Here is a 22940-nt window from a genome sequence, read left to right as displayed (position 1 = left end):
AATTCTTAGGAGACTAGTGATGCTTGTGGTTTGAAGTTGAATGAAACTAAGAACCTATGTCTAGAGAAAGGCTGTTTCAAGGTGCTTATTCCTACTTCATGACTCTGAGAGAATGTTCATTTTAGGTAACACAAGTAAGATAATATTGCAGGAAAATATCAAAAAAGAAATCAAAACCTGTCCAAGAAGAGAGGCAAGATTTGAAATCTGAATGAAATAACATTTTGTAATTAACATTTTCCCCATCCTTACACTCCTATGCTAAGAACGTGCTTGAATCCTGGAAGTTAGTCACAGTGATATGAACTCTACTTCACATTTCTGACATTGAAAAATCCTGACTTCTGATGGCTTCAGACATGAAATCTGAAGTCAAGCCCTCCCTTCCATTTAGCATCACTTCTTCCATAATGACTCAACAGCAAAGTTTGTTGCTTAATGCTGTTCCATAAACAGTTAATCCAGACCTGAGCTTATAAAAACTGACCCCTGTACAGCCTACTTCTGGCACAGTTTGATTGGTGAAGAGCTGATCCCACGCATATACGGGTATTAATGGTTTGCTTTGGGTTTCCACGGAATCACTGCAGACTGGGATTTTTTTTTCCCATTAGCCAGTCAAGGGAGAGTAAGGTGAAAAAATCAAGTAACTTTCCTGCTGATCCCTGCACTAACCTTGTTCACACAACAGCTGTGGTCCTAAAACAAGAACTCTTCCAAGTCAGCAGGCCTGAGGCACAGGCACTGCCAGTCACTCTTTCTGCTACCACAAATGACCTCATGCATGGAGGATTCATGTCCTTATGCATGAACTCATTCCTGACAGGTAATTAGCATGTAAAATTTCCTTTGAAGACAGAATGAAAAATACCTGCAAGACAAACTAGCCTTACCCACATATAATATGTCCATAAAGTATTACTGTTCTCGTCATCACAATAGATCATTAATATATCCTAAACATTCACCTTACTTGTATGCATATGATAGAAACTATGTAGCTCGGTGTTGTAGCATCTATTTCCTAACATTAAAACATAAATATCGAGTACCTAAACTAAGGTGCCTAAATCCATACTTAGCCACAAAATGCCGAGCAACAACAATTCTTTCTCCAAATCTCTAGAAAGTTTTGATGCTCAGCACCTCTGAAAAGATGCCAGGCTTTTGGCAACGATATTTCGAAAATGTTGGCCAAAGCTCCTTAGTTAAGCTGTAGGTATCTTGTTAAAGGATTTTGTAAACATGAAGCAAACAAGCAGTCATTGTGTGGGCTGAAGATCAGCACTGTTTGAGATGAGATACACTCAAAAGGAAAATTTTGGTTAAAAGGATGTGATACCAATTCAACATTAGTTTGAAGTTGGTGAGAGAAGTTCACCTGATGACTGATAAGTGCAAAGGCACACATCAGCACTATTGCTGATGTTTGTTGTTTCTGTGTTATTTTTTTAAGCATCACTAGTTTTGTTTTTCCCACTCCATGGGTTTATAACATACCTCAGGGCTCAGATAATGCATTTCCCAACATGATAGGCACCACTGTGAATAATGGAAGAATTTTTAGAATAATTGTTGGAAAAGCAAAAACATTTTTAGAAGAACTGTTAGAAAGGAAAAGGCCCAGACACTCTAACTGTACCTATTTACTTGAGATTTGACCTTTTTCTTTCTCTTTTGGAGCAAATGGTTCTTTCCTCCTAAAATTTTTTAGGCAAAAGCAGAGATATCCCTTTACCCATCATAGCTTTCACTAGTTTTTCAACTCAAGACAGTATTTTTCTGTTGGCTAATCTCTATAATTCATGACCATTTGCCACAATCTTGGTAACAGTGATGATAAAACTGATTGCATTTGTTAAACACAGAACTCTGTTTAGAGAGTTCCTTATCAGTCTTTTATTTAGGTTGGTTTCAGATCTCAAATTGTAACTTATTTTTCATTTGAACAATCAGTGATAAGTTATAAAACTGATTTCCATTTTTGTTCTTGCAGTCAGTTGTTCACAGTTTGTGGGCACATATTTAGCTGCTTCAAATTCCACACATATCAGATGACTGGAATACACATTCAAAGTGATTTTGGATATTTGGCTTTCCCAGTGCCCAGCTGGAGACAGCACAGCAAGGCCAACTTTCACCAAGTGCCAGCCACCCATTTCTGAGAACAAGATTGCCTTCAAGTGTCTCAAACTGAAGATTAGACACTTTTCAAAACTTAGGCATGTTGTCATCATTTGTATCAGGTATAATAATAGAGTTAGTGTTAAAAAAACAGTAAGGAAGGTGAGACATAAATGTGCACTGCTTTTAAAAACCAGGTTGCAATTTTCTGTTTGTGACAGCATCAGTGATTGCTCTGGAAGTTACAGCACTCTAGAGCCACTAATAAAATAGAAGACTGAAATCTTAATCAGACAAAATCCTTTTTTTTTTTTTCCCTGCTGAATTAAACTGGAGAAAGAGGAATAGAAGAAATCCATAGCATATGAGCAAAATTATCTCTAAATGGAGTGTTTAAAAATGTTTCCATCAGGCATCAGCAGACGGGTCTTTCAATGAAAGCCAAGTATTAAAATGGCATCTATTTTAAGTCTTGCATTCCAAGAAAGAAAGTATGAGCCAGAGAAGTTAGTCTGTGTTGACATGTAAAGTACATCACTCCCATTAGAAGGGCTGATGCAGATCTAAATGACCCAGAAGATGCTCTGTGGCTCAACTGAATACCAGAGAAAGGAAGCGTAAATGAATGTGAACATTGGTAATTCAATTGTAGTCAGTGCATTTCTGAATCAGCCTGTATGTGAACTTCTACTAGACAGAAAACACCTGGAAAAGCTCTGCTAAGAGGGCTTGATTCTTTGACAGCTTTGGATGACAGCCTGCATAAACAGAGAGGCAAGAAAGACAGACATTGTCCTTTTTTTTCACTACAGCATTGTTTTTATGATTACTTCCAAAAGACCAAATTTACAATTAGAGCGCCCTTTCTAGAAGCACATCATATAATTACATGCTTGGCGTTTTCAATATATGCTTGATATTTTCAGTACCCTTCACTCCAACTCATGCTGTTTTTCTTTCAGTGTTTATATCTCATTCTCCCCTGAACGCTCTAAAATTAAAATTTTTGCACACACAAAAACTTCACTCAGCTATTAATCTCATGTATGATATCACTTCCTTTTGTTGTTTATAAGGAAGAAGATTGTTCAGAAATGTCCTGGATTTGTGTAATCTAAGTGAATTTTTTAAAAATTTTAATCTTTATTTAGAGAAAATAATTAGAAAATCAACATGATGTCAAACTGAGACTGATTTCAGTATTAATAACAGCAACTGATTAACTGCGGTCTGATTAACAACACTGTTTACATTCTTCCTGCCTCTCCTTAAAGTCGATTATTTCAAAACTCAAGGGATTTCTTTTATGCACATCTGCAAATTCAATGTCAGTTCCAGATTCACATTTTGGTGGTGAATCAAGCTGGCCTCAGTTCATCCAATGAGAGGCCAGTTTTTACCAGACAAACAAATTGAAGTGACTTAATACTTGTGGGGTTTAACTGACATATTTACTTGCTTTCACCATCCTTTTTTCACTTCTAATGAATCAAACATATTACTACACACTGTTGACAAATTGAAGATGATAGGAGAGAGCAGATGAGATAGACATTAACAACTTTAAACCAAGGACACCTGGCTTAACTTCCTAGTATCTGACACCACCAGCTTTTCAAAGGGAGGCTTTCATTTTTTGGAAAGGATTGGGAATGAGAACTAAGGTTTAAGGATTTTCTTTTAATTTAAACTAAATGGGGAAACTAGGCATGTTTCCAAAGTATTCTAAATTACTGCACCTTCAAAATTTTATGTCTTGGTAGCATACATATAATTACTTAATGATAATACAAGTTATCTATGTGTATTCTCTTTATATAAACGTTGGTTATGAAACACTGATCAGCGTATCAATAAATAAGGAATTAACTCAAATTCTTGGAAAATTAAAAAGCTGAGACCTTTTTGCATGTATACTAATCTGATACATATACGCAGTTGTTTACCCACACTTCATATGAAACATAAAGTTTGAGTCAGCTTTTTAGGACAGAATTGAACGATACCAAAAAAAAGATAATTTATTACTTAGTGTCTAGTTGTGACCTAAGCCAAGTTACGAAATTAAATATGAATTGACATGAATTGGACTTTTTCCACCAACTGAGTGGGAATGAGATTGGGCTGCTAACGTCTCTGCACAGCGATACTTGCCTCTTCACAGAGCTGAGCAACAAATCATGAGACTTAAAGCTTGGCGCTGCCAGTGACTTTCCGGGAACCTTCAGGCAAACAATTCTTTCCATTTTCCTTTGTTTTCCTAACACTAAAATGGTGGTAACAAAATTTACTCATACGTACCCAAGAAAGTCTTGTAGCTCTATGCTAATGGTTCTTCAGGTCTAAACAGCATTAGTACAAAATAGACTGTGATAGACACTTCATTTTCTTGAGAATAGACATCATTTCATTTTCTCCAGCTGTGGTACGTCAGCATGCTCCCAAATGAAGCAATATGCACCTCCAACTGGTTTTAAACCCTGACTGGAAAACAGCAGTCTTACCTGCTAATGCTCCTTTCAGTGGGCTATTTCCACCTTTACATACATTTGTTGTTATACTGTTGGTTCACAGGCTTTTCCACCGAGTGGGAATGAGACTGGGCTGTTAATATCTCTGAGCAAAGAGATACTTGTCTCCACACAGAGCTGAGCAATACCAACTCATGAGACCTAAAGACTGATCTTGTGCCTCTTGCTCAAGCTGGGTTGTACTGATCACTCCTCAAGTTCTTTCATGAGCAGCACTGAGATTAATCAATAATCAAAGAATTTCTCAGGCTGAGAGAAGCAACAGCATCCATGTGTAGGATACAGAAATGCAAAACACTAAGCAGACCACTTGGGCCAAATAGGGATAATCTCCCTGTGTCACTTTCTAATACTTTTTGCAGAAATGGCTCTCTTTACCTTCAGGCATGAGGCTTCCAATATTTTCCTTGAGAGATTACAAATTTTGTCTTCTTGCCCCATTACTCTATTCCTTTCCTTTCTTTTTCTCTTAGGCTGGTGCAGATGTTTTTTACAGCATTCTTCTCTACATTGCTTCTTAGCCAACTGCGTTTTTTAGCTTCTGTGATAATAATAAAATTTGACTTGTTAAGTGTTCATCTTTGCCTGTGGATCTACCTTCAGGTAGATCTACCTTCAGGTAGATCCACTCCATAGGCCACAGAAGCCTATATATATTCTTACCTTTCTACCTTTATAGAAAACATACTGCCTTTTCTTTGGTGATCTGACACCTTGTTGTTGCAGCATAACAAGATGCTGGAGACAGAGGGGAGAACAGACCATGTCAAATTACCCTACAAGACAGATATCTTGCATGCTGTGAAATACACTGTGTACATCGTTTGAGTCTCCTGACCAAATGTCTTGAAGATGTGTTTTTGTAAAATTGCATTGTCACTGGTACCAAAGGTGAATGCCACAGCAAGTCAGTTCGAAGAAATATCTCAGAAGATTAGCAGTACATGCTGGGAGCTCTAATCCCAAGAATTATCATAGCATGGGAAAATCAATAGATTTTTTCAATAGCTTGCTGAGAGATGGTTGAGGTGAGATGGCTGGTTTGTCCCTTCTGTAAGCCCTGTTTACCAAAGATTTTCAATTTAGTAGGCTGCAGTTCAGTGTAAGTCCCAATATCTGCCTTAAAAATACAGTATAAGCAATATTGATAGTTTTCTGCTGTAAAGAGAGACTTACTTAAATATTGTAGAGTGCTTTCTTGGTCATGTAGAGCACAGAGTTTTCTGCTGATATAATTTTATGCAGTGAAAAAAGTCAGTGGACTAGTTCAAACTGAATCACAAGCATTTCTGCTGAGAAAGCAACAGCTGCCTCAGAGCCATTGAACAATGAGGACTGCTTTGAAGAGCTAATGTAAATTTACTTGCTCTGCAACAGAGCAAACCTTCAGTTCTGTTTTTTTTTTTAAACATTCTTTCAATAGTTTAGCCTGGGTTTTGCACAACCTTTTCAGAATTAAGCACCCTACCAGACTGCTGCCAACAAAGGTTGCTTAATTCCTCAGTAAAGGGGGAGTCTTGTTATTTAAATAAAGTAGCTACTGTAGTAGATTTGCAGATATGTTAAGAGTATTACAGGATCTAGAGCTAGATTTAGGAAGAAAATACTATAAAGCAGGAAAAAATTAAACAGTTTACTTATTGAAACTTAAAAGACATGATGACATGTGATGTGATTGCATCAGATAAGAGCAGGTGGAACTGTTACCTGTACATCCAATGTAATGCATGTTGCAAAGTGACACTTGATTATAGTTACACTTTCCTTTAAAGTACGGTCACCTTTTAAAACCTGACTATCCACCACCACCAGTTACATTAGGGGAAAAAACCAGAAGCCACAGGGTTCTTCTGTCCCTTTTTATGGACTGCTATGTTTTCCTAAGCACCAGTAGATTACCTACAACCTTTTCTCTGAAACTGTACTTGTGAATTCATATGCCATACATTCATAGTGACAGGACAGCAGCTGCATTTCCTGAGGAATCACAGCAACACAGATTATCTAGTCTAACGCCTTCGCTGTGGTGATGGGATCACTTTACAACAGTCATTCTGGAAGAAATTTTCAGAGTCAACTCAGTTTCCATTCCTCATGTAAACACAAGCTTTCATTCTGCTTTAGTCACCAAAATCGAAGGACCTTGTAAGTGCTATGGTATTGCCTGGTCACTGTGACTTCCTCCCAAACCAGGATTTTAGTAGAAGTAGTTTCTCCAGCACCTCTCCATCTTTAACCAGAAAGAAAGAGAGAACCTGAAGGCCATAGTCATGCACAGAAGGTATTGATAGTTTTAACAGAGTCCTGAAGCACCAGGAGGGGCGATCCTTGCTGCTGACACTTCTGTCAGAAAGGAGTTGCATGACACTTACAGCTGAACCTTTCAGGCTTCTAGTCTCAAGGGCAGACAATTATATTTTGCCAGGTGTAAGTTATACCACACCAAAGCAACCAGACACTCTTCCACAAGGAACATAAGTAGGAACAGCTCAATGGTGCTTTCTCGTTGGTTTTCTTTTCTGTGATCCATAGTATGTTCTAGTGGATTGGCTGCCTGCTACTGCAGGTTAATGGCTGACTGTGCATGGTTTGAAACTAGGTGTCAGGCTCTCCTCAGGCTCATTCCTCCAGGCTTTGCATAAAAGCCTCACATATGTGTTGAGCTAGTGGTACATACACTGGAAGCACACAACCAATTTTTTCAGATTATGAAAATTCATCTGTCAGACCAGCCTCTTGAAGAAGCTCTCTGGGATTTTACTGGAACAAATTACTTCAACAGAAACATTCTCTCAGCATACTCAAAAACCTGCATGCAAATTTTCTCCCTTTAAGAGAATAAACAGGGATGTTTTAGCAGACTCAGCAGCAGAGGTTTTATTGGCACGTTATTAAAAGCTTCAAATTTTTTTATACAATTTCAAGAAAAAAATGTAGACATTTACAGGAGACCGATAATACTAAAGTACAGAGGAAGAAAGAGATACTGGGCAAAATACACAAGCAAAAAACAGACCTGGCTCTCCTCAGAAGTTGCGTTGGATAAATTATTTCTGATCTCCATCAAAGCCCGTGGATTTGCATAAATTTAAAGAGGAGTCAGTCAATTTATTTAATGCGTAAAGTGAATGCACAGGACTTCTTTCTACCCCCAAGATTCTTGGACAATGTCCTGCCACTAGAAGTTACAAACCATCTAAGCATTGAAAAGTGCTTTTCACCAACCATCAATGCCACTGAATGGTCTGTTTTATGACTTTTGGGTGGGATGATATCAAACTCTGGAATCAATCAATTTTTAACACAAGGTGTGATCTATCTATTTTTTTCTACTGGCTATTTATTATGCTAATTATATTCCTTTGGTATCTCAGCATCCCCATTATTTGACATTATGGACGTCTGCCTGTGTATAAAAGTTTCACAAACTACCCATAACCTTGTAGATCCACATATAAATCAATAATCACTGTAAGATAAATTCTGGCGTGTTTGTCCTTCAACAAGGATCAGATTTTGCCTCTCCCCCTGCAATGTGTCTAGCAGGTGCCATTGGCTTTAATGCCAACTGTCAGCAGGTGTCTTTGGTAGTAGTTCCAAATAACAGCATTTGCCTTATTATCCAGCATATTAAAAATGTATTTTCTGCTGGTTCACATTGAGCTTTCAGTCCAAGGTGGAGGTTGTGACATCTGCTGAAATGAGATTGCATGCTGCTGGAATGAATTCCCGGCTCCCTTCCAGACTCTAGCTCTCTGTTCCTTAGTGGCTTTGGAGCTAACAGAATCATAAATCGAAGCCGATTTGTGTTCTGTACGGCCAAAGAGTTGCAGTAAAGTCTTAAGATGGGTGGATCTCCCAAAGCACCCTGCCAATTAGAACTATTGTTTATGCCATTGAGCTTCTCATATGGTGAATTGTCCAACACTGCGTTGCATCCAGTAGGTTTCTATGCTGGCGTGTTGCAAATATGTGAGCAAATCATCTGGGTATAGAAATAATAATATTAACAGATATTTTGGACCTCTAGCACAGCTTTCATCCCAAGAGCTTTAAATAGCTACACATGTTAATTAAGCTCTTCCAGCTTCCACTATGACGTAGGTAAATGTTAATATAATCATTTTGCAGATGAAGAGACATTAGCACAGAGCTATTAAAAGACTTGCCTGCTGGCTGATATGACTTCTGTGGAAGGTGGATCCTTTATCTAACAAGACTTTTTCACGTGCTCTTAAGCTGCCAAAGATAAGCTGACTACATGTCTTTACATGTTCTGCCCAATTTACCCCTATCTTTTTTTTCAGTCTCAGAATAGAACCTACCATGTGGTGATACATGGATTCTTAAAACCACCACATTTCACATCCTATGCTAGAGACATTGACGTTCACTGAACTGGTGACCTCTGCAAGAATTCATACATTTAATTAATGAAGATTTCATCTTTGAGAAAAAGCAATCCACAAAAAAAAAAAAAAAAAGCAAAGTCCTACCATTTTTTATTACACAGCTCTAAAATAAATCTGAACACTCAAATGTTCCATTAATTTTAGATGCTTTTTAACTTAAAAATGGCAGATGTCCTTCAAATTTCAGTTCTCCTCTCCTGCTAACAAGTAGGCCTCCTCCTCTTCCATCTGCTATTTGTCAGTAACGCAGTGATAGCTACAGGCCACTTCCCAAAGGAGATTTTAAGATCTCTCTATCTTTCTTCAAATAAGTGCTCATTTTAGAAGAATGAAAGATTCATTTTCTCTTGCCATTTTTGGAAGTCAAAGCACATCTATTTTCCCCATCCTTTGTCAAAGTCATCCCATTATACTCAGAAATTTTATGCTTCTTTCCCCAGTAAAAATCCACCTGGGAATAGTTATATAAAAATAGGATGTTAATAGCTGTGGAATTATGTTGCTAGTTTTGATCTCTAAAACAGTTATATCCACCAGTCAAATTTGCAATTTGACCCATCTTCCTTCATCAAACCTCGTCCTATTCAAGTCCAATTTTAAATTAAAATAACCATGTCTTTTGTTTTACTGTTATCAAAACCAAATATGGTATCTACTAAACCTGCCAGCTATCCTGCTAAGATTTGAAATAATTTTTTAATGTTTGCCAGACCTAAAATTTATCCCAGTCAATCTTGTATTATTATTGCCTAAGAAATTAAAGGCATTAACCAGCTGCTGTGGAGGATAAGTCATTTTATATTTTTGTTTGCATTCATCAGTTTTTGAGGGAAGAAAGGGCTGGTGTTTTTCCAGTTTCCAAAAGCCAAAGATTCTGTTTAACTCCATGTTCCCATATAGGTTTAGACTACCATTTCTGAACATGGTATCTGAGGTCATCCCACATGGAATCAACAATAACATTTAAGTGCCTAGGAATTTCCCATCTCCCTGTGACTTGGACACCAGCGAAGGTATTTTAGTCTGTTAAATTCTCAGTAGTTTAAGCCATGGAAACAGAGGACTGATTTATTTTCTGCCAAACATAACATCTAAATTATCTACAGATAATGGTAGATCCATCTTGGAAGTTACAACTGTATACATCACTTTGACTGTGGTGTCACTCTGGTGTCATCTGAAAGAAAGGTGGAACTTAGAAAATGGTTTTATAACTGACATAGCATACAATTTCAAATTAATTCAGATTAAAATACCAGGGACAAAAGAAAGAGGGGTTAACTCCTAGAGTTGTTCTCCCATATGCAAGAAAATTTTATTTTAGTACTAACTGCAGTGTGAACTTCAGAACAGAGAAGTTCTTATTGCCACGTTCAGATAGCTACAGTATGGAGAACAGTTTGGGTGTAGCTAATGCATCCCACTCTGTCAAAATCCTTCTTGCCACCTCCAGAAAAGGCTAACATTCAACTCAATTCTACATTTATGAAAATGTAAAATGAAATCAATGAACTAACATCATTATGAACTTGTTCTTAATTAATCTAAAATGATACATCTGATTTATACTTGAGAAGACTATTTCCAAGCTGCTGTCCAGAACGTTGCCAGTGTCTTACAATCTGCCTTTATTCAGGATCTGTACTTTCTGCACACCTTCATAATTTCAGAAGTGTTAGGATTATGATTAGAAACATTCTTATCACCGAAATCTTTCTCAGAACTCAGAAGAGGTATCCTTCCTTAGAATCAGCATTAGTTCCTCTTTTTATTCTTTATAGAATGGTCTCAGGAATTAATCAAAGTCTGGACTCCTGTGGCTTCTTACAGCTGAATTATTTCCAGAATCTCTGCTTAGTTATGTTTCCATCCAGATGTTCTTTCTGTTTCTAGACTGTGTGTAGGACTTCAGCTAAGTCAAAGTACTTATCACATTTTGCAGTGCTTGTGCTGTCTCTTATTGTATAAATTTGAGAAAATCTTTAAATGCTTCTTTTAAAGTCATTAGTTAATGTTGTCATTTTTACCAGCCCATTTTATTAATTAAATATATTTAATGGCATTTGAAATGTTTATTTCATCACTCATGCGTGACATCTGAGCATCATTTCTGACTTGTCACACACCTCACCTTATAACTTCTGTCTCTTTGAAGCCTTTAATTTGCATAGCAGTACAGCTGGGAGTCTAGTACAGTCACATATGTAAATGTCACCTATATAATCACAACAAATGATGAAATTTTGGAATAGAAATTCCAAGCATGGTAGAAACACAGTGTGTACTGTAAGTTTTAACCAGCTAATGACATTCATAAGAAAAATAATTCAGTGCTTGGAAGAGTGCAGGCTATGATCTTTGGGGTTAGGGAAGCAAGGGGCAGGGGAACACGAGAAACACGAGATCTGGTGAGATCACAGGACATATCCCAAGTGAAACACAGTTCAAGAGGTGGGATGTGTCATAATTCCTTCAAACACACAAGCAGTGTTTCTGCTGCTGATCCTGGGTAAGGCTTCATATTCCTGTAGAAAGGAAGGCTGACCCACTGACTAAAGTACTACCCTGCCTCCTTCCTACGCCCCACATCTCTTACACACCTCCTGACCAACCATGGGGAGAGGATTTAGCCTCATTCCAGTCACAAAATGGGAGCCTACCTCACAAGGTACTGTGAAGATAAATATGTGAATATTTAGGTACTACTGTAATGATGACCAAATAAGCCACTGGCATAAGCTTATCGGGTACTATATTAGCATGGAGAGGAATTCTGCTGCTTGCCTGTAATGGGAAACTCCTAAAATCTTGCCTTAAAAGGAATGGACAATAAACAGCTTGAATCCCTAAGGGGGTCATACTTTACAGTCCAAAGAGGCATTTTAGTTCCACGGGTGGCATTTTGAATGTGTTCTCAGTACTTTTTCCTCTGTAAACCTGAAAGCATTTTACCTTATGATGAAACATACAAATATAACATTTCTACTTTTTTATTAATAATAGCAGACCATGTTCCCTTTCATTTTCTCATCCTAGCCTGAGTAGAAAACACACATCAGTTTGAGTATGTTTAATTGCTTTGATTTTACTTAAGAGAAAAAGTATGATGAACACCCCCCCCCGCTCTGCTTTTCTGCAATTGATATTTTGCTCTCTGCTATGTATGGGGGCATTTCCACCAGTTCAATTTAAGCCCCTGATTCATCAAAGAAAGTAATCACGTACATAACGTATAACACTTAATCACTCAAAAATAAATGAGACAGACAGATACATGTTTAATTACTTTATCAACTCAGTGCTCTAGACACTTGAACAGGAAAGTTTTGCCTTTTCTTTATGATGTGAGATTCTATAATGCTAACATAAAAGCTGTTTGGCAATTTCATGTCTTTTAAGCTTTTTCCATTTGCCAAAGATCAAAGATGTAACGTGTCAAATATTCAGTTATCTGGGTATCAGCAATGGAGGATAGAATTTACTTTTGTTTCTGCCCATGCAGAGTATGTAGAAGACAGTCAAGGTTGTTCTCTGCTCTGATATTTCATCATTATTATGTTTATGGTGTTTAGAACAATTCTTTCAAATATATTATCCAGAAGTTAGCATACTCCTTACGGCTATAGCTTTTTAGGGTAAATTACATAAAAGGATGTGGTGTGGTGCAGGGAGTTTAGCCAAACAAATAAACAAAGCAGCAAGAATTGGCTGGTGCCAGTCAGGGTGAGGAACACTACCTATACCTGTGGTAAATCGACCACATGGGTCATTGCACACTATATTAGCAAGTTATGTGTTCTGATGTTTTATTAGATTATGTAAAAAATGTGCATTTCACTTCATTTTTCCTTATAATATGAGGCTAAGCTGATAAAAATTCCAGGATGGATAAAGAATTGGTTTGTTGAGATTGGCAGCAGTAAGGAACTGGAAAGTTTACTTTTCTTTTTTTGTTTGTTTTTTTAAGAGGCACGCATAAATAACAACAGTAAAATTACACCATGCCCTTTATACCTACTGTTTCCTTTTACAGGTACCTCTCCCAGAAATAACTAGTCTTGGCTGGCAGAAGCAAATCTTTGTATGCATTAGTTAGAATCAGGAAAAATTTCAAGACAGAAATTCAGTAGTCTTAACAGAGATTAGATTTCATCATAAATTTTAAATTCTGTCCAAGTTCATGGTGTAGAAACATACCAGAGAGAAACACACAGTGATACATAATTCTGTCCTGAAGGCCTGGCAAAATTTCTGTCTGGACCAATAATACCTCCCTATAATCTTCTTGGCATTCAGAGGCCTACTCTTTAATTGCAGTTCAGCGTGCTCCTACAAACCTTTTCTGGGGAGGTGGTTTTGTAGGAATTGCTTTGGCTGAAAAGCCTGAGAAGCTTATCACAGTTATAAGCCACTATTAACAAGAAACACATCTTGTGATAGTTCCAGTATCACTAAAGAAGTGGTCTGCCATTACCCATGTCAATGTTTACCTCAAGGCACGTATCTCACACATTGCCTGGGAAACAAAACCTAAGTCACTGAATTTTCATGGACTAAACGAAGTGCAAAAACTATACTTATTTGCAAGCAAGTTGCAATCACTTACAGCCTCCAATAGACTAATCATAATGATTCAAGTTACTGACATTCGATGGATAATAGGAAATGTATTTTATATCTACAGAACAAGTCCAAAGTATTGCATAAATTAAGAAGGTAGAAAAATTCCTCAGGCATGAGGAGGCAAATTAAAAATGGAGAAAAAGGAGAACTTGCTTTTATTGGCTTAAGGGAACACCTTTACAGCTAAATTTCAAAGCATTGTGCCGGTTCCTAATTATTTAGCCATGTATTTCTCTGAATAAAGTCCACAGGAATTGTCTGGTTAAGACCACCCATTTAGTTCTTAAATTTTCATCCTTAATCTTTTGTCTTGATTTTCCATAAATTGTCTGTCCGCTTTCCATGTTTAAATTCTCCTACACATGAAAAAGTGGCATAAAATCAGTCCAGCCTAGCATGTTATGCACTGTGAACAGCTACTTTTGTTATCATATGAGGAAAAGACAGATTTCGATGGGGAGTGGGTAGGAACAGGGCCCCTGCTAGTAGCTGGAACAACAACGAAGTGGCGTTAAGCAGAGCTAATACCTACCTAATTCACTCTCACGATGAGAAACACAGCTCAACTCCAATGCTATAGAGTAATTGCACAGCGTTTACAGCACACTTACAGTTACACTGAAGTTATCATAGCCAGGGAAATACATGTGTCCACATGCATACTTAGATCCCGCCCCACTTAAGTATTTTGCTGGGGCCTGGCAGACTAAAGTACCCGTCAGGTCTGTATTGAAGCACCTGTTGTGCAGCCAGGGAAGAACTCTCACTGTGCATTTTAACAGAGGTCCCTGTCTGCCTCCATCAGGTACCAAAAGGAGCACATGCTTTCTCAAGGCTTGAGGGTGCTGACAAGCTCATGTAAGATGCTTAACCATCTTGCTGACTTGAGCTCTCTGTTGGATACTAGATCAAGGAGAGGGAATGAAAAATACTTAGGTCTTAGGAAACAGAATACCTAGTTCACCCAGCGGTGACCCAAATTACCGACACTATTACTTGATTACATCAGATAGAGTGATTAATGTTTCTTCTCAAGTCCAATAGTGAGTGGTAACCTACTGAGAACATACCCAATGTGACCGATCCTATTAACTGTCCTCTAAATAGGAAGCAAGATAATACTTCATATCCAGTCTAAGTTAGACACATGCACTGAAACAGTAAAGTACCTGTAAAAGGCAATCAGAATGATTCTTTTCAAGGATAGAATATACAAGATTTTTTTAGCAGCACAGAAATCTGATAAAGCTAACGGGAGTACTATCTGAATGATTCTGAATTTACTATGCTAAAGGAAAGAAAAAAGGCAAGGGGATGTCATGACATCCCTCTCTCCTGTTTTTATTATCAGTCACTGGCAGAAACTTGGCATACCATATCTGAAGCAACTGTGACAAATTCTTTTTTTCTTTTTTTTTTTTGTGAAGGAATATAAAAATGCTTCTACCTCACTGTTGCTTAAAGTTTTGGTTATGATTCAAGCATCTCAAAATATTGAGAATAATTGCAACATTGTGTGCTGCCAGCATTTGCAGTACAAAGCTCTTTGTGTTTTTCTCACAATTTATTTGAAAAAAGAACATTTTGCACCTCAATAGATAGTTGTGGTTTTGGATCATGAAGCACTAAGGGTTTTGATCTGTTCTGATTCCTACAACTTGTGTCTCATTTTTCTCATGGCTTAGAACAAAATATTAATGTGACTCATCTGTCATAAGTAATTTTCATATCCTCTACACTCTGTTTTGGTGTGACTAAAGGAAAGATGTAGTTATGTAAAAAGTATTTGTGTATTTTGTATAAGGAAGGATGGGAATCATAGGTACTTTAAAAAAAAAAAGAACAATGTCAGGAGAAAAGAGTGAGTTAGAAATGAAAGCAACTTATATATAGATTGCAATTAAATGTAAAAATTGCTTTAAAACATGCTATTTTGATTTACTATTTCTTAACTTTAAATATCACAGCTGTCATCCCTGGAATAATGGAAAAGGAAATAATAAATGGGAAAAAATAATGTAGAGTTTATGGACTGGCTTGTCCAAAGTGAGTGCAAAATTTGATACTGAAACATTTACAAGGACACAAATTATGCTTGGAAAGCTGGTATATGAAATTGCAAATGTCAGTTCCAGGATGTCAGTGTTTTCTGGTACAGTTTAGGAAATCCTACGTAGCGTGCTACTTTCAAAAGATGTAATTATGTGTACACATTCCTGTGACTTTTCTCCAGACCAGCCTTCCATTCCACAGTAGTTCTCTCTCACAAAAATTTAAAAAATTCACTAGAAAATAGCACAAACAATGAGTACAGCAGCGATTTTGCTACAGAGGCATTTGCAGCAATTGACCAGATTTCTCTCCCTCAAACACCAGATTGAAATATTTTACTAAATAGATCCAGTTCAATGCAAACCTCATTCCACAAAAGTCATTTGAATTTGGGCTGAATATTGAATCAGCAGGGCTTAAGTATATGCTTAAAATAGAAGCTTTATTTATGTGACTACTTAAATTAACCAGAGGTCATGCTGTTTCTGTGTTAAGAGAGAGAAAACAGTGATTTTCTGCATTCCTGTTTTTGCCTTTCTGCACTTGAATTGCAAAGGCAAAATGTTGTTTTCCACACCCAGTTAATACCTGCAGGTAGCAGAGCAGGAGGGAGAGGAGAAGATTTAGTACACAGAAAAGAAATTCTCCCCTATCCTTTCAGCTACAGCTTTGCACTAATTAATTCTTAAAAGCAGAGCAATGAAATGAAACTCTACCAATCAGGAAAACTAATGCTTAAGTTTCTTCTTAGGAATGGTTTCTCTCATTCTCCTCTCTCTTTCATATTCCCTCCCTCCCTGGCTTCTCCAGGAAGTCTTCTTGGGACTTATTTTCTCCATAACAAAGACGACTGCCTTGTGTGGCTTCATGCTCCCCAACATTATGGCTTTAGACTTGGAACTTCTCCAAATAGTCCTAATGTATATATCAGGGTCTCCATGTGATTTAATAACACAGGGGAGATGGGGATTTTATGAGTAGGAAATCTTTCATGAAATTACTTTTTCAGGTTAAAAAAAAATATTGCACCATGATAGGCTTTCAGTTCTGAAAGTAGTTAAGTGGAAGAACGCACATGAAGTGACCAGTCTCAGGGCATGAAGAGATGGATAATACTAATACCAATACCAATACTAATACTAATAACAACAACAAAAACAACAATAATGGATTAGTTTTACAGAGAACAACATCTCAAAGTGGCCAGGAGATCGTCTCAGAAAAATCAGTGGGAGCCTGTTGAGTGATTTACTGGAGCCAGAAATTGGCTTTTTATTGGTTACACTGTGTAGCAAAACCAAACTCTCAGCACTGGCCAAGGGCATCTTTGGAGCAGGCAAGGCAGGCAGGGGTAGTGGTGGTGGTGTGGAATAGGGAAAGGCACATGAGAACATGAGAAGGAAAGGTGGGGACTGTGTCAGTGATGTTGTGGGGGCTTTTTGAGGACTGAGGGGACTGTGTGTGGGGAGGTTGTGAGAGGACAAGACACTTTTTCTGCTCCTACAGAGCAGAAGAGAAGTTGTCTTTTCTCCTTGGGATCCCTTCTTTTTCTTCCTTCCCCTCCTCCCCACAGGGAGGAGGACATCCAGAGACCTTCCCTTCACTTCCACTATCTCCACCATCACCATCTACACATTCTTCTGTACCTTCTTGATTGTCAAGGAGGGGTTGGTCCTGGTTTGGAGGGACAGGAACTAGGACAGGACCAGGGCAGAAAGCCAGAGAAATCCTGCTGTCGCTGGAGGTAGAAAGGGCAGATGTGATTGCTGCTCCTGCTACTGCTGCTGTACTGGGGCCCTCTTGGTACATGCTGGCACGCCTTTACCCTCTCTCTAATCCCACAAAGGCAGTAACAGCAGCATGGGTGGTACAAACAGGAGACAGGAATGAGCTGTTTGGCTGAAATACCTAATCCCTCAGGCACAGGCAAAGTAGCTTGCCATCCCCTTCAGCCTGGCAACTCTCCATTTTGCTAACTACTCAAAGCTACTTCCGACTTTGTGACTTTCCTTCATCTACACAAGAAGCTGAGCCAAAGCCCCAGACCTAAACACCTGAAAGCTGTAGAGAAGTTGGTATCCAGAGCTAAACTGTGGAGCTCAGAGCCATCTCTAAAAGTGCTGAATGGGCGTATTTGTGTTCTGAATTATTGACTCATTGTTTGAAGGAGAAGGCCTGTTTGGCAGGATAAACAATGAAAAGATATTCTTCATAAAACTAGGATGCAAATGGCAATGAGGTGGTGCATAATGCATTGGCAACTTCTGCTCTCCAGGCTTTAGAGTCCTCTCAGAAAGGTGTCAAATGCACATTTCTTTGTACAGCTCAAATGAATTGGATGAAACCAGTTGCAAATAATGCACAGTACTTGGACATTATCTCCTATCGGTTCCCCAGGTGGCAGTGCATCTGCTAAACTGCACCACAAACTGAACAGGGGTCCACTTGCAAGAGATGGAGGGAGTCATGAGAAAATCACCATGGATTATCTACCAAAGCAAAGGCAGATCGGGAGCCAGTGCTAGATCTGGTATTGCCAGAGAACTGAGGTGGCAATCATTACAGAGATTTTTAAAAGTAAGTTTGACACCAGAAGCCAGAAAGCTTTGTAATCACTAATCTAATCCATAATCAAAACCAAAGGCCCTGGAAAGCAGCTAGTTACTTTCTGGGAGGGCTCTGGGCTTTATGAGGAAGGCATCCACCTGGCTACCATCATGTGGCATCTCTCAGAGCCTGTGCTGGGGCTGGGTAGGCAACTGGAGCCACCAGAAGAATCAGATTCCAGCCAGTGCTCAGAAGCTCAAGGGCTGGTTGGCAACAATGTACTCTGGAGGTACCTGGGCTGATGTTTTGAGATCTCCTTTCTGGCAGAAAATGTTCCTCTGTCTAGAAGATTCAAGTTTCTTTTGTGAAAATGTACTGTTTTGACCAAAATTTAATTAATTCTTTTGTCAGATTTGAGAGAGGGAGACCTTACAATAGCCCAGGTGTGGCATTCAGATGAAACGGGTTGTAGCAGGCACATTTCAAATGGGCTGGAATAAATCTGATGTGAAACAGTCAAGCTACCTACAGGTTTCCCTTGTGAAATTAGTACTCCTTTTTGGCTCCCTCTCCAAATGCTTCCTCCCTCTAAGGTTAGCATAGTCTGGTGGCAGCTGGGCCACCCAGGGCACAGCTCCCTGGGGCCCAGTGGGTTCTGGTGTACACGGCACTCCTGAAGCTCAGCTGTGGAGAGGTTAGGAGCCACTACTCTTGAGTTTTCATTTTACCCTGGCTGATAAAATGCTTAAAGTAAGTGGAGAGATACCTTCAGGTGTGTTTGGCTTTCTGGAGTTACTCTGACTGCTGGGAAACCAGTGGTTCTGGAGAGTAAAGACACAGGCAAGGAAGACCTTAGGCCAAATATCTCAATTTTCATCCACAAGGTCCATCAGCATGTGAAGAGCATCATCCTGTTTATCAAAGAGCTCTTTTTCTAGTAGCCCGTGGGTGCATGTGGGATGGACACTGAGCAGCAAAAGGAGCATGTTGTCAGTGTCTGCAGGCAGGGGCTATGCAGAGAGGTGCTGGGCCCTCCCTAGCTCTGATCCAGCAAAGCACTTAAGTATGTGCTCACACTCCAGCTGGAGCGCAGGTTTCCAGAATTCACCATCCAGAACTTTATTGCACTGAACCCTAAATATCTCGATGGCAGCTGAGCCCACCAAATCATAGAGACTCTTCCCAGTCATGTCAGTGGGATTTGGGTCAGGTGAAGCACATATGACTCGGTAGCAGCTGCATAAGAGCGATTAGCCTATAAAATAGATAAGCATATTTTATATTTATATAGAACATTAGCATTGCCTGTGGCTCCCCTTGTTGGCATTGTCACACTACGAGTGCAGTCACGCTTGGGACTTTGTATGGCAATTCCAAGCACATCCTATCCATCCAAGCCTCTGGGGAGCTAATGACTTTATGTTGCACATTGCATGAGAGGGTTTGTATGTACATTTTCATGGGGGCACCATGAAAGGTGAGATTAAGTAAAAGTTTTTCAGCTGTCCCTCAAGCTGATGATTTTATACCTAGTAATCTGAAAAAGCTATGCAGTGTCTCTGCAGAAGGGCGGGAACAAGGCTCAAGGCACTTTTCTTGAAATCCAAACCGATATTTTGATTTACAGCATAATTATTACAGGATTGCCAATAAAAATACCAAAATTAGGATTTTTAGGCCATATTCAAACTGCTACCTGAGTTTTCACAAGCATGGAATAACTAAAAAGGCTACTCAAAGTGAATGATTTGCCACGTTTTAATACTTCTGAACAGTAGACCTTGAATAAGAAGCCTGAATATGGAGTTAAAAGACTATATTAAGCCACTATGTTCGAAAATCGTGGCCAATATTCCTTAACATTTCTGCAAAAAACAATATTGTGCTCATACATTTCTTATAAGCTCTCTTTTCCTCCTAGGGACCAACTTAAAGTCAACAAAGTAACAACGGGCCTAACACAATCAGGAAATCTAGGTCTCTTAAAGTGAAAAGCAAACAACCTGTCCGTCTTCTGCCCTTTCCTGAAATCTAAATGTAAGTATATCCAGCTTTAAAATCCTAAATGAGTTATACATAATGCCAAAAACAAAGCCCAAAGGCTTAAAACTGAAGTTGTCTTAAAGCTACCACCTACACAGGATTTGATAAGTTATTCCAGTGTTTGCTATACACCAAAGCTTTTGAATTTTGAGTAGAAAAATATATGCTACATAAATTTTGGTGACCATCCTCAGCAGCATTTTTTTTTTCCTAGATAATTAAAGAGATCTACCCTTTCAGTCATTCTGCATTGTTTAATAGGTGAGAACATGTAATTTTGGCATTTCATGTTTATTTAAAGAATCTTGTTTTAAAGCTATTTTTATGGTCAGGAAAAAGTAAAGACAGGTTTCATTAAAAAAGAAATGTCAAAAAACATTATATCCTGGTAATAGAGTGAACCATGTTATTGATGTGCTTTTGATATCCAAAATGTGTATGTACACGTCTGCTTCCATATGTACGCACATGTAAAAATAAAGAGCAGTAACATCCATTGGGAAACCCACTCTTAATACAATGTTTAGTTTAGCTCAATAATGGGAAGAATATGTCAAACATCATTCTGAGTCTTAATGGAAAAGTTTCTGACAACTAGACATTAGCTCATAGTATCCACAGTCATCTTATGCCTATGACCATTGTTTGTTATCAAACTTTTGGAATTAAAAATGCATTATTGCTTAACAAGCTGCATTGCAGTAGTGTCCTGCACTCTGTTTTGGTTTCTAGATAGCTAATTAAAAGAATCCACATATTAAGAATTAATCACAGAAATTCCTCAGGCTTTCCAAACATCTTTTAAGGAGGATGAGCACCACATTCAATCGTGTTTCTCTCTCGCGGAGAAATCCTACACAATTTGTCAGAAATGAAACCAGTAGCATCATGTAAACATGACTGTACAAACGCACGGCTCTAGAGCGTCAGGTCTGGCAGAGACCCCGCTCTGTGAACCCACTGAACTTCTCCAGGCACCGGGCTGGACTGGCGCAGCGCCAGGGTATTAGGATCTCTGGCAGTGACCGCCGCCGGAGCTGTCCCTGGTAACCGTTTCACCCGGCATCGGCTGCTGTGACCCGCCCTATGTCGGGTGCTATGAAAGTGGAACAAGAAAAAAAATAATAAAGAACCAAATGGGGGAGGGAAAAGGGGGGAAGGAAATTGTATAGCCCAAGGCTCCAGTCCACAAAATATTAATAGAGAATAAAACACTTCCCAGCTAGTTTTTACATTCTCCCAGAGCATCCATAAGAAAGTTTTAAAGGCCAATCCATCTAGCAATAAAACATCCATCCAAGAATGGCGGTGGACTTTGATAATTGAGCTGCAAAGTTTCCACAGCAGTTGATGAAAAGACTGTGTAAGAACACTGCTTTTTTTATTAGTAATTTCTTCAAACCTTTCAATGAATATATTCTGGCACTATATAACAATATAGATCACTTTTTTAAAAGTATCACGTGTTCAGTATTTTAGAGTCCTTTACCTACAGCAGGTGAAACAGTAATATGAGCTATTAAATATACTTACTAGACAGAAAAAAGCAGCAGTTAAGCTAAGCATTACAAATTAGCACCTGCCACTTTTCATGTGTGGCAAAATTGCTTTGAGAAAAACAAACACTGTCCTCAGCAATTCACAGATATGAAGGAACAGAGAATTAAGGGGAAAAAAGCCTTAAAAAAGGGTTGAAAGTTCTGGAAGATGTTATTTCCTCTTTTTTTAATCTATTCCAGTGAATAGAGAAGAATTTCAGCAAAGCATTCAGATCTGAATAGAAACATCCCTCAAATTAAAAGGAAACAAAGTCCTTTATCTGTAGCAAGAATACAGAAATTTTTTTCAGACTTGAGCATCAACTGGCAGATAGACTTGAAAGGCATTTGGATCCAGTAGAAGTCCTGAGCTGCTACCAAAATCAACAGTCTAATTGTCTCAGCTGAAACTGGGGCTTAGCTTTTGGGTTTCCTGTAACTAAATCTTGCCACAAACAGCTCTGCTAAGTTTTTCCTCTAACAAAATAAAATACAGCAAAATTAAGATAAATACAAGAGACAATGAAGATGAGTATGTAGTTCCCAACATAAGGCAGAGAGCATATGTTAGAGAAAACTCATGAAGATATCCAAATAGTGCATGTCAGCTCTAAATACTTGATATGACAGTTCTTTAAAAATAAACAATCAAACATCTGAAAGTAATTGCTAGACTAAGGGATTTATGTTTATTTTATTTAAGCAATAAGGTATTTAAAAAATGTACTCAGAATGTCTAGCTTGCTTCACATTGCTTTGGTTTTCTGCACAGTGTCATGGTAGTCACTACCCACCCAAATGTGGTATTTTAATAATATTTTTAACTTGAAAAAGTACAGTTGAAATGAAGAAAGCAAAACTATTCAGAAAGTTTACTAGAATGCATAGTTTAACTTCAGACACTTTCTAACCTAATCAAGAAGCAGAATGAAAAAAATGTACTGAATTCAGATGCACTGAGTCAGGTTATAAAGTTAAATGATTTTATGTGGGTTTACTAAGGTCGTATCTCAAAATGGAAAGAAAACCTAAACAACTGAAAGTAATGTTTCAGTTTATATAGTGCAATA

The sequence above is a fragment of the Phaethon aethereus genome (assembly GCF_964289735.1).
Source record: "Phaethon aethereus genome assembly, chromosome: 1".
In the NCBI taxonomy this organism is placed as follows: domain Eukaryota; kingdom Metazoa; phylum Chordata; class Aves; order Phaethontiformes; family Phaethontidae; genus Phaethon; species Phaethon aethereus.
This window is presented reverse-complemented; position numbering follows the sequence as displayed.